General features: G+C 41.6%; 1 protein-coding gene across 1 annotated transcript in view; it reads left to right on the top strand.

The window, feature by feature from the left end:
- The window catches only part of TAF3 (TATA-box binding protein associated factor 3), a 1,072,471-nt gene that overhangs the window by 568,719 nt on the left and 491,713 nt on the right, over positions 1-12,039 (top strand). The window lies entirely within an intron of this gene.

Consider the following 12,039-nt stretch of genomic DNA (forward strand, 5'->3'; position numbering starts at 1 on the left):
GGATCATTGTTGATTTCCATTAACTTACTGGGTTTATGCGGATTATTGAACATGACTAGAAAAACACAATTGCATCATACCTTGTATTTGCTGTTACTATTTACCATTATTTAAAAGCACTGTTTACATTCAGAAATCAAGCCCGGGCATCAGTGAAAAAGTGTCCTAACCTCAAAACAAGAACAGCAATTACACTAATCTGCAACCCAGTAAAGAACGCCGTACACTGTCATAAGGCCAACTTCTGTCAACATTAACTTCACTCCTGATATTTCTAAAGCAGTTGTAGAATCAAGATATTATTCTAAATAGATGAAAGTTTGCTAAAGTGCTACATAAGATAATACAATTCAAAGCATGCATTCATGGCTCCATATCCTGTGCTGACTGCCTTTCTGAATTCTAAAACATCCATATGTCTCAACCCACTTAACCAATACTTTCCATCACCTCCCACTTTATATCCCCCTGATTTTCTTCAAATGTATCACAATCAAAGAAACTTAGTCTTTCCAGATTCCTTCCACCATCCCAGCAAGAAATGATGACCTATAACATTGATTTACTGGTTTATACAAAAAATAATGTAACTTAGTATTTAGTCATATTTACAGAAATGGTGTTTGTCAATATGTAACCTGCTGTCCGGAAATCATTTATAGTACCCCCTGTTTCTAAACTTCCAAAACCTAACTCACTCTCTAACTTCCACCCAATCTCCATGCTTCCCACCTTGGGAAGATCCTGAAAAAAGATCGTCTACATCTAGTTAGCAAAACATATACAGAAATACCATGGATTCAGAACCAGATGAAGCAAAATCATTGCCCTCTAGATGTCAACTGATGGCATCCTTTTGAATATGGACAAAGGTAACCTAGCCAGTGCAGTATTTATTGGTGTGACAAAAGCCTTTGATCTACCCTTTTAAAAATAGGGCTAAGTCGCACCTCTCCCAATTGGTTCATAAACACTCTTGCTGATAGCGCATTGGAAAGTTAAAATTTTGTCTTCACTTTCCAGCCCTTTCCCACATTCCACAGGGTTACATTTTATCTACTTTGCTTTTTTGTGTTTTTTTTTAATAAGCTGCCCCTTGACACACCCTGGTTCATGCCTATTCTGTATGCAGAATGCAGATAGCATGGTCATCTGTAGAACCTGTCAGTTACACTCACACATTAACTCAGTAGAAGAAAATGACCTTCACTTACTCAGTGGCTAATAGGTATAAAATTACTGCTAAAGAAATTATCTACAGTTTCTCCTGCATGACATACCAAAGATCAGTTATGATCAACCACTGAAAAGAATAAACTCATTTTAATGCCTAGGCATTTGGATGGACCAAAGTCTAATCTTACAGCTACACAGAGAAAACACGTCCTAGATTTGGAAAATAATTTCTATCTTCAGATGCAAGGACTGCAGTTAGATAAATGAATTCTGCAATCTGAGCTTGAATATATCTTTCCTATGTTTGCTTATGTCTCAGATTAAAAAAAAAAGAAAATACAAATCCTGTCCATTAAGATCTGTATATTCGTCATGGTTGACCTGCTGCTTCATTCCTCTACAAAGTATAATGGCTACTAGAAAAAAATCAAACAGATCTTCTCTAGGTACTGTATTAATCAGAATACTACGATTAGAAGCATTCCCCTAACTTACTGGCAGACTGATCACAAAGATTTCCTGCTACAATGTCAGAGCTCATGCACAATATTCAGTTATGCTTCAAAGTTTTCAAACCAAGCTATACTGTAGCAACCATCTTTTTCATCTTTGGCCCTAAACTGTGGGAGGTAGTGCCATCCAAAAGAAAAAAAATGAACCTCCTTTAAGGACCTTCATAATACCTTTAAAAAGTCCTTCATTTCAAAACTCAGTGTTCGTGCTTAAATTCCTTTGGTACCACATATTTCCAGTTTTAAAATGTACAATTTTTTTTTTCTTTGTTCACTTTGACTCTTCTGCATGTTGATCATCAGTCTCCTAATGGCTAAATTGGCCATCTTTTCCCATCATTGAGGTGAAGGTCGACTAGGATATGCATATTTCAGATAACCACCGTGGGTGGTTCATGATATTTTTCTGCAGTGCAGTCCTGTCCATGTGTGTATTCAGCAAAGTGTTGTAGAAGTTATATACAGTGGGCTGACCACAGAGGATGTCTTCTTACTTCCACAAGAGGAATTCCCTACAATCAGCCCTTTCCCATCCCCCCTAAAGCACAGCAGGTGATCCTTTCCACCTCCATCAGGAAGGTTGCACCAACCCAGTGTGATTTAGAGTGCGTGTAACCCACTGCATCTCCCTGGAATAGGTGAACAGGCCATAACTCTTCACTCATCCCCTTACTGCCTGGCTCCTCCAGTGCCGGGATGTACTTCTCAAACCCCAGTTATCAGAATTGCATCTTCCTGCACCTTGCAGCCAGCCATAATGTACAATCTGTTGAACCCATGGCAAATAAATGTAATCAGTTAATATAATACCCAGTGCTCTCTCTGACGCTGTTTGTCATATATGTGTGCTTGCTAATTACATTTGGTTCAGTGTGTATTTTTTTTATAAAGGTTGTCCAGCAGAAAAACATAAGGGATTTTTTCTGCCTACAGCTTAACATAGTAAGCAATATGCTTTTACCAGTTTACTGCAGAGGTAAAGCATGTTTGCATCGGTACTTTTCTGAGAAAGTTTAGCAAACAGAATATGGACAGTTGATAATGCTGTGCAAATTGGTGGCATATCATCATCATCTTCTTTCGGCTGTTCCCGTTAGGGGTCGCCACAGCGGATCTTCTGTTTCCATTTCTTCCTGTCCTCTGCATCATGCTCTTTCACAGCTCTCGCATGTCCTCTCTCACCACATCCATAAACCTTATCTTAGGCCTTCCTCTTTTCCTCTTACCTGGCAGCTCCATCCTTAGCATCCTTTTCCCAGTATACCCAGCATCCCTCCTCAGCACATGTCCAAACCAACGCAATCTCGCCTCTCTTGCTTTGTCTCCAAACTGTCCAACCTGAGCTGACCCTGTAATATACTGATTCCTAATCCTGTCCATCCTAGTCACACCCAGTGCAAATCTTAACATCTTTAACTCTGCCACATCCAGCTCTGACTCCTGCCTTTTCGTCAATGCCACCGTCTCCAACCCATATAATATAGCTGGTCTCACTACCCTCATGTAGACCTTCCCTTTTACTCTTACTGGTACCTGTCTATCACAAATCACTCCTGACACTCTTCTCCACCCATTCCATCCTGCCTGTACTCTCTTCTTCACCTCTCTTCCACACTCACCATTACTCTGAACTGTTGATCCCAAGTACTTAAACTCATCCATCTTTACCAACTTTACTCCCTGCATCCTCATCATTCCTCTACCCTCCCTCACATTTACACACATATATTCTGTTTTAGCCCTGCTGACCTTCATTCCTCTCCTCTCTAAAGCAAGTAAATTGGTGGCATATACCCCAGTATAATTGAAGAACATTTACAAGTGATAACCTTATTTTAGGTTGCCAGACACTTCTTCATTGTTAGTTTTTAAGGCAGATTCCATTTGTTAAATATTTTGTCTTTTTTCTACAAAAAAAAATTCCAGTATCCTAACAGAAGTGGGAAGTTACATCTTTATATTCTACTGTCCTGAGATCTGTGGCAACAAAGTTTAATCCCAGAAACTTTTTAATCTAAAGATCTGATGTCTCTTCTATCCGTTGCTCAATGGATGGGGTCTTCAGATCTCACTTCGGCCCATAACTCTCAACCTTCTATAGCCAAAATGAGGAACACTACCTCTCATAATGTGGAACAAATAAGCAAGATGTGGAACACCTACTAACAACTTAATAATGAGTTCAACTAGGAAGCTCACAGAATGGGTAAAATGTGCAACTTTATGCTTATAAAACGTTCTGTTGATGATTTGTTATGATTCAATACTATTTGCCATAGATTTCAGTTAAAAAAATTCCTAAGGCTGAATGTGTGACAAACTCTTTCAATGTGGACCTTTGAGGAACATGTGCTTTTTCAAACCCAAATGAGGAACATTCTTTGCAATGAGGTACACTTGAGAGGTATGCTTTGGCCACTCTAGACTTTAGGATCAATAGCTCAGGCTCCTCCCCTTACCCACAATCCCCTCCTATTCCAAACATTACCCCAGATAGGGTTTGCCGCGTGCAAACAACAGATGTGGTCCACTTCACTCAGGCTCATTTTGATTCCCCACGTGAGTTTCTTACCAAAGATTGATTTCTGTGAAGAGGAGGGGGGTCACCCAGATCACCACTTTCAGGATGCCTCATTCAGGAAAGTCATCCCATTTTTGAAACAGAAGGGTGATTGGTCTTCCAAAGCCCCCTCTCAAGAACAGTCAGTGTTTCTTGAGGCCTTTGGATTTGTCTCAGCTACTTCTTGGGTGGTCCCTCCCATGGATGAAATGGTAGACTTAATCTCTCAGTAGTCATAGAAGCAGCTGGATATGGCCAAAACAATACTATGCAAACCAGATAAATTTCTTACAATGAGGTAGAAATAGACAATAATTTTAAGGAGATTCCTACATTACGCACAGAGGTAGCAGCACCTTATTATGGCCCTACTCAAGGTGCAGGAGTGATTGATTTTTGTAACAGAGTACCATTAGATTTCCTATATTTTTTACATCTGATAGTCAAGGAATTAGAGAGATACTTAGTAAAAATTGGTCCATTTTACAAGTGGATGAGAATATCAAGAAAATCGTAGGTGAACAACCAAAGTTTCTATATAAAAACAAGAAAAATCTTAAAAGATTAATATGCTACCCTAAGAAGGAACATCTGGAAACAGGGAGTACAGCACCATGTGGGGCATGTAATTTTTGCACATATATTGATACATCTAACAAATTCATCCATCCAGATCTGGAGAAAGAATTTATTTTATCATATAAGGCTAGCTGTAAAACAACAAATCTTGTATATTTCGCTGAGTGCCAAATGTGCCACTCATTTTATGTTGGGAAAACCAACAGGACACTGAAGGACAGAGTACGAGAACATGTGTATCATATTCGCAAAAAATCAGAACATAATGCACTAGCAAAGCATGTTATTAATACCAATGATACACATTGGTTTAAGTTTAGAGTTTTGGAAATTATTCCCCCTAGTATTCGTGAAGGCGACATTCGCAATCATACTGAATACAGGGAGAATATTTGGATCATTATGCTTAGAGCAGACAGAGGGAAGGGTCTAAATGAGAGAGAGTTTATTAAGCCACTACTTAAAAAGTGTAGGAAGATGAAATAACTCAATAATGAATAAATAATGAATTCATAAACATATAGGTATTCTTAATTTAGGATATATTTCTAGGCTGAATTTATGTCATGATTTGTTTAAGATATCACTTGTTTAAGATATTATTAGTGTATTTATGATATTATACTCATGTTTATATTTTGTTTTTTATATATTTATATATATATATATATATATATATATATATATATATATATATATATATATATATATATATATATACTCTTTGTATTTATATTTATGTCAGTATATATTTATATTAAGTTTATACCTGATTATTTTGCAAGCAGAATTAATAGAATATTCTTGCTATATGCTTTTAGAAATATATAATGAGACACCTTTAAAATGTTTTAGCTTGTTAACTGAGAGAGAGAGCTGACTGGGTTCGTGCAATTTGAATGTGCTATTTAAATAGAATTTTAGATGAATTTGACTCATGTTGATCTGAAGAAGCTAATCTAGCGAAAGCGCTTATCAAGTCAATAAAAACGTTTTGTTTTATGAAAAGTTTTATTATTTTATGGCCGCTAAAAAAAAAGTTCCGCTACTTTGGTGAAAGAACTGGTTTGGTAGATGTGAAGTGACTACCTGCTTTGCTTCGTTGCCTACTGCACTTTATTGATTTATTCTTGACTAATATTTCAGCAAAGGAGCATTCATCTGACTGGCTGGCAGACAAACTTTTTATCTTGGTTCTTCTACAGATAAATTTCTTGTTGCACTAAAAGATTCCCTACACTGGAGTAGAGGCCTAGTGGTGGATTTTAATGTAGTAGCAGCAGCCACCAAAAATGAGAGGCAGAAGAGAGTCCCTCTGTTCATCCCCCAACAGGGAGTCCAGGGTTTTTGACAAGTTTGGCAAGGTATTTTATGCTTCAGTTACCTTTGCTCTGAAAGCGCTATATTATTTGGCACATATGATAAGATTTCAGAGAGATTTGACCAAGGAGCTCTCCAAATCTCTCTCTCTCGCTCTTGGTCCATGTTTGCAGAGAAGAAGAAAATTGTGGATTCGCAGCTGGCTACCCTGCAGTCTGTTGCCTCGATGCATCTTATCTCCAGTGTGACTGATGGCACTTTGATAGCCACATTACAGTAAGAAGACATGCTTGGATACACTTGTGTGACTTTATGGATCCTTTCAAGACATCCTTTCTGAATGCTTCTTTTGATAGTTTGACCCTTTTCAGACCAAAGGTCAAAGACATACAGGAGTGAGCAAGACAGGAAAAGCTTTTCTGTTGTAGGGATATGGTTTTCTACACCCCAAGGTCTTTCTCCAGGGTGTGGGGAGGGTAAGAAACTGTGTTTCTGCAAGTCTCAAGGGAACTCTCTGGACATAGACCCCCCCCCCCCCGTAATACAGATGGGAATTGTAGTGGAGGACTTTGCCCCAGCAACAAAGGAATTCAGCAAAACCAAGGCTTCAGGGGTCCTTTCTCTGAAAAGCCTTTTCAGTGCTCCTTAATGGTTGCCCAACTGCTGTGCTCTGGAGGCAGTTGGGGAGTGCTTATTCCTGCACCCAGAACCCTGAACATCCATCACTGAAGATGTATGGGTGCAGAGGATCCTTCCTCTTTCTCTGTTCCCCCCCATCTCCTAAGAAACTTCCCAACAGTCTACCTTGAAAATGAAAAGCAACCACTATAGAAATAAAAAAGCTTATAGACAAGCTAGTCATTCAGTAGATCCCACCAGACCAAGACATATCTGGAGCATACTCAACATTCTTATTGATGCCAAACAAAGAATGGAGACCTCAGTCATCTCAATTAGTATGTTAAACTGAAGAGATTCTGGATAGTCACAGTACAGTCCATTCCATCCTCCCTCTGTTGAGGAAGAACAACTGGATGTACTCAGTAGACCTTCAGGATGCATACTACCCCACAATGATGGGCATGTGATCCAGAAGGTTTCTCTATTTAAGTCTGGGAGCTGGTCACTTTTAGTTCAGAGCCCTGCCCTTTTGTCACACCGCAGCCCCCCTGGGCGTTCATCAGGTGTATGACAGTGATCACAGCTTACCTTAGATTGCAGGGGTTCCAAGTGCTCCCTTACATGATGACTGGTTCATTACCAGTCCAACCATGTCTCTTCTCATTTGGGCCAGGGACTGTCTACTTCATTTATTCTTCCAGCTAGCTATATCAGGAAATCTGGACAAATCTCAGCTTCTTCCAGTACCGACATTAGAATTCATAGGTGCCCATCTTAATGCCACAATCCAGATAGCAAGACTGCCAGAGAACAGATTATCCACCCTGTGAAGCCAGGCATTAAAGGTTCCATCCTGTCTGATGCCACTAACCAACTTGATTCTCCAGTGACCGGGACCAATGACAGCCTCCATCACACTTGGTATTCTAACCAGATATTACATGAGAGTTTTACAGTGGACACTTGCAGTACAATTGTCCATCAGGTACCAACCCATGAGTTTTCAAATTAAGTTGACAAACATTTGCAGGAAACATATAAAGTGGTTGATTCAGTCTTCCAATGTATCTCAAGGACGTTCATTTATATTCCCCCCTCCCAAAGCCATAGAGACCATGGATGTTTCCCAGCTGTGGGAGGGCATTACATGGGGAAGATAGTCCAAGGTGCATGGTCCCCTTCCGAGGCCAATCTTCACATGAGCGCTCTAGAGATTAGGGTAGCCCTCCTAGCTTTGCAAGCCTTCCAGGACGTCCTTCCTGTGGGGGTGATTTCTGTCCAGACAGACATGTCAGTAGTTTGTCAACAAACAAGGGGGGAACACATTTCTTCCCCTTATATTGAAAAGGAATGAGCGTGTGGCAGTGGACAGTATATTCTCATTGCTTTCTGATAGCAACACACATACCAGGGAAATCCAGTGTTCTGGCAGATAGGTTTAGCAGATCTGTCCTTCTACCTGGTGAGTGGTCCCTCAGTCCAATGGTGATGGAGCAGATTTTCTGTCAGTGGGGCCAACCATGCTGTGATATCTTTGCCTCTCGCGCTTCAGCATCAAGTGCAGCAGGTGTTCTTGTCCTGATCCCCACTGGAGGGTATCATTGAGGAATGTTCTGGCACATTTGGCTCCCTGGTCTTCTTTATGCCTTTCCTCATACTCCCCTGATTCCAAAATTCCTGCTGAATTCCTTAGAGGAAAAGATCACACTCATCCTTATTGCCCCTTTCTGGCCTCAACGGATGTGTTTTTTTCTTTTCTGTGGCTTCATTTGGTACAACCTAGGATGCCGGATCCAGATTCAGACCATCTCTCTCACCCATCTGGAATGCCTCACCCGGGCATTCAGGCACTCAAGTTAATTGCTTAGTTTCTCCACTTCCAGTGATGGTTAGTCATTCCAGCCTTTCTTCCCCTGTAGTCCATATTCTTTCTTCTTCCTAAAAAACATCTTCCAGAAAAAATTACAAGAGTAAGTAGAAGAGACTTTCTATCTGGACCCCCTTTCTGACCCTCTCCCATCTGTCATAGACTTTCTAGCAGCTTTGTTTCATAATGAGGACAGTTATTCTGTGTCTAGCTTTGTTTATATGCTTGTTTGCTTGTTATTTCCCTGGAACACTAATTCCACCTAATACGCGGCTTCTCAGCGCTTCTGTGGATCACTAGTGATATCTGCATTGCTTACTGTACTTATTTCCTTGTTTCACTTGAAAGAAAGTTACTGTTTGTTGTTTTTGCATTTAAGTTACCTGTAACACATTGCACTTAAGTTACCTGGCACTTGCGCACTAAAGCAATTATATAAGTCAGCACTAAAAATTAGAAGCACTACACCCTCACTCCCCACTGGCCCTTGTTTTCAATTATTAAGGAATTCCCAATATTATTCTAGCATGTCCAGCGGCCAGTTGTCAGTCTCCTCTCCGGTCCAGCTGGTGAATCTGGGAATCTTGAGGCAATGTTACAACTGCCTCATGTACACAGACAACCCTCTCCTCCTCCCAACAAATTCCAACACATGTGAGAGATGCAACCATATAGCCAAACTGGAGGCTAAGCTCTCTCAACTCAGTACTAGCATAACCAGTCAGGAGGAGAAGGAAACCACACTCACTACAATTCCAGTCTCACATAGACCTACCACGACAGCAAACCAAACACATAATCACACAAAAACATACTCGGAGGCTCTAAATAAAGATCTGCCTAAGCAGCAGAGACCTCCAAAGCCACCCAAGCAACCGCTACCCCAAAACAAAACACGTGCAACACATATCTCACAAAGCCAGTGTGCCGAACAGTCACAGCTCTTAAGACTAAACAACACACCTGATGCACTTGTAATAGGTGATTCTATTGTCAGGCACACTGACGTGCCGCTCACCAGGCTGAACAAGGAGAGGGTCACGGTGAGCAGCCTGTCGGGCGCTAGGATCCGCCACATAACACAAGTACTCAGGTCACTCCAAGGCAAGTACAAATATGACTCAGTCATTGTCCATGCTGGTGTGAATGACCTGAGACGTACCTCCCTGGACTACATGAAAAGAGACATAAAGGAGCTCTCTGAGCATGTAGCCCAGGCCGGTATGACCCTGACCTTGAGTAGCATCTTACCCTCACCAAGAATGATGCCACAATATGAAGACAAGATGATCAATTTCAACAATTGGCTTAAGTACTGGTGTCATTCAAAGGGGATCCAATGCCTGTCAGCTTGGGATGATATGCTCGATAAGCCACGATGCTTCGCTAGGGACGGCTTGCACCTGTCCCTTTCGGATATTGGCAAAGGCTCTTGCTACCCCCATTGTGCCTTTTTTAGGCAAGGCTCAAAAGACAAACCCACCTCCATAGGTATCACAAGGGATAAGAAACTAAGAGTAATGCTACTCAATGCCAGAAATCTAAACCTCAAGATGCACGCACTCGAAACTCTCCTTAGCATGGAGAACATCGATATCTGTGCAGTAACAGAAACCTGGTTCAGGGCTCCCGAGAGCACCCCAGCACTACCAGGTTATACCTCATACTTTCTTTTCGGCCCCAAAACTTGGACCGAACCACAAAAGGAGGGGAAGTATCGATATTTATCAAAGATACCCACACCTCCAGGTTGGTGGCAAAGCACGAAGCATCAGAGACTATCCATGTGCAACTAACAGTTGGTAAAACTGCTTTCCAGTTTATAGCCTGCTACAGACCACCCTACCAAACCCAGGAACCCCACTCGGCCTTTCTGAGAACACTGGAAAATATGAAGGTCTCTCCAAACACCATTATATTGGGCGACTTCAACTACCCAAACATAGACTGGGAGCATTACTCTAGCTCCAACACCCTAGCCCAAAGGTTCCTAGAATTTATAAACTCAAATGCTATGGAACAACTTGTTACCACTCCCACAAGAGGGGAAAACATACTGGACCTGATCATCACCAACATGGGGACTCTATGCTCCAGACCAGAAGTGTATCCCTCACTGGTAAGATCAGACCATAAACTAATCTCACTGGATATTCACATCCCAACCCCACCCCTGCCCAGAAAACCACAGTGAAAAACTTCTCTAAAGCAAATTTCACACTCCTCAAAACTGAGGTGGAATCCTTCAAAGCCCCCGGGCCTGTGGAAAATACGGCCCAGACCGCAGAATCCTTTATAAACGCATTCTATGAACACCTTCAGGAATGCATGGATCATGCGATCCCAAATAAAACCAAGACCCAATCCTCCAAAGGCAGGTGTCCTGTCTGGTGGACCCCAGCCATAAACAAACTATACAATAGAAGGAGGAAGCTACTAAATGATAGAGCAAAATCCCAAAAAGGAAAGGCATCACTGATCAGTATTAGCAAAAAACTACGGGCACTCATAAAATTGTCTAAGGCCATCTTTGAGAGAAAAATTGCACAGGACACTAAGGATAATCACAAGGCTTTCTTTAGTTATGTTAGGAACCTGGGTGGTAATTCCCAGATATGCTCAGAATTAGTCCAAAATGACAAAAAATACACTGAACCCACAGACATTGCCAACATCCTAGCTGACTGGTTCAGTGCAAACCCCCCCCCACCCCCACCCCACCAAAAGGGCAAATATCTATCCCAGCAGAGTGCTGCCCCCCTGACATCTCAGATGCTCAGGTAAGAGCCGCCCTCTCCAAAGCAAAAAACACAGCATCAATGGGACCAGACGGTATCCTGGGCTGCGTCCTACATGAACTCCAAGAAGAGCTAAACCCAAACATAAAACTACTGTTCAATCTCAGCCTTACTACAGGATATGTGCCCAAAGAGTGGCGTACAGCAACAGTGGTCCCTCTCCATAAAGGTGGTGCCTCAACGGATCCTGGAAACTATCGCCCCATAAGCCTGACTAGCTTGGTCTGCAAAGCTATGGAAAGGATCATCATGGACCTCATAAATAAAGATATTGGGGACCTACAGACACTGGATCTTACCCAGTTCAGCTTTGTTAAGGGCAGATCCTGCCTCTTAAACCTGGTTGATTTCTTTGAAACAGTCACCAAGGCCATTGACGAGGGGAAGGTGGTCCACACAGCCTACCTGGACGTCGCAAAAGCCTACGATACAATACCCCACTCGGGCATTATAGATAAGCTCACCAGCTTAAATATAAACCCCTATGTCACTAGTTGGATTGCAAACTGGCTCAAGGACAGAACCCACATGGTTAGAATTGCTGGAGCCATGTCAGACTCCAAACCAGTTACAAGTGGTGTCCCACAAGGCTCAGTCCTGGGATCT

Source organism: Protopterus annectens, chromosome 11.part0, assembly GCF_019279795.1.
Source record: "Protopterus annectens isolate FY-2018-M chromosome 11.part0, PAN1.0, whole genome shotgun sequence".
Taxonomy (NCBI): Eukaryota; Metazoa; Chordata; order Ceratodontiformes; family Protopteridae; genus Protopterus; species Protopterus annectens.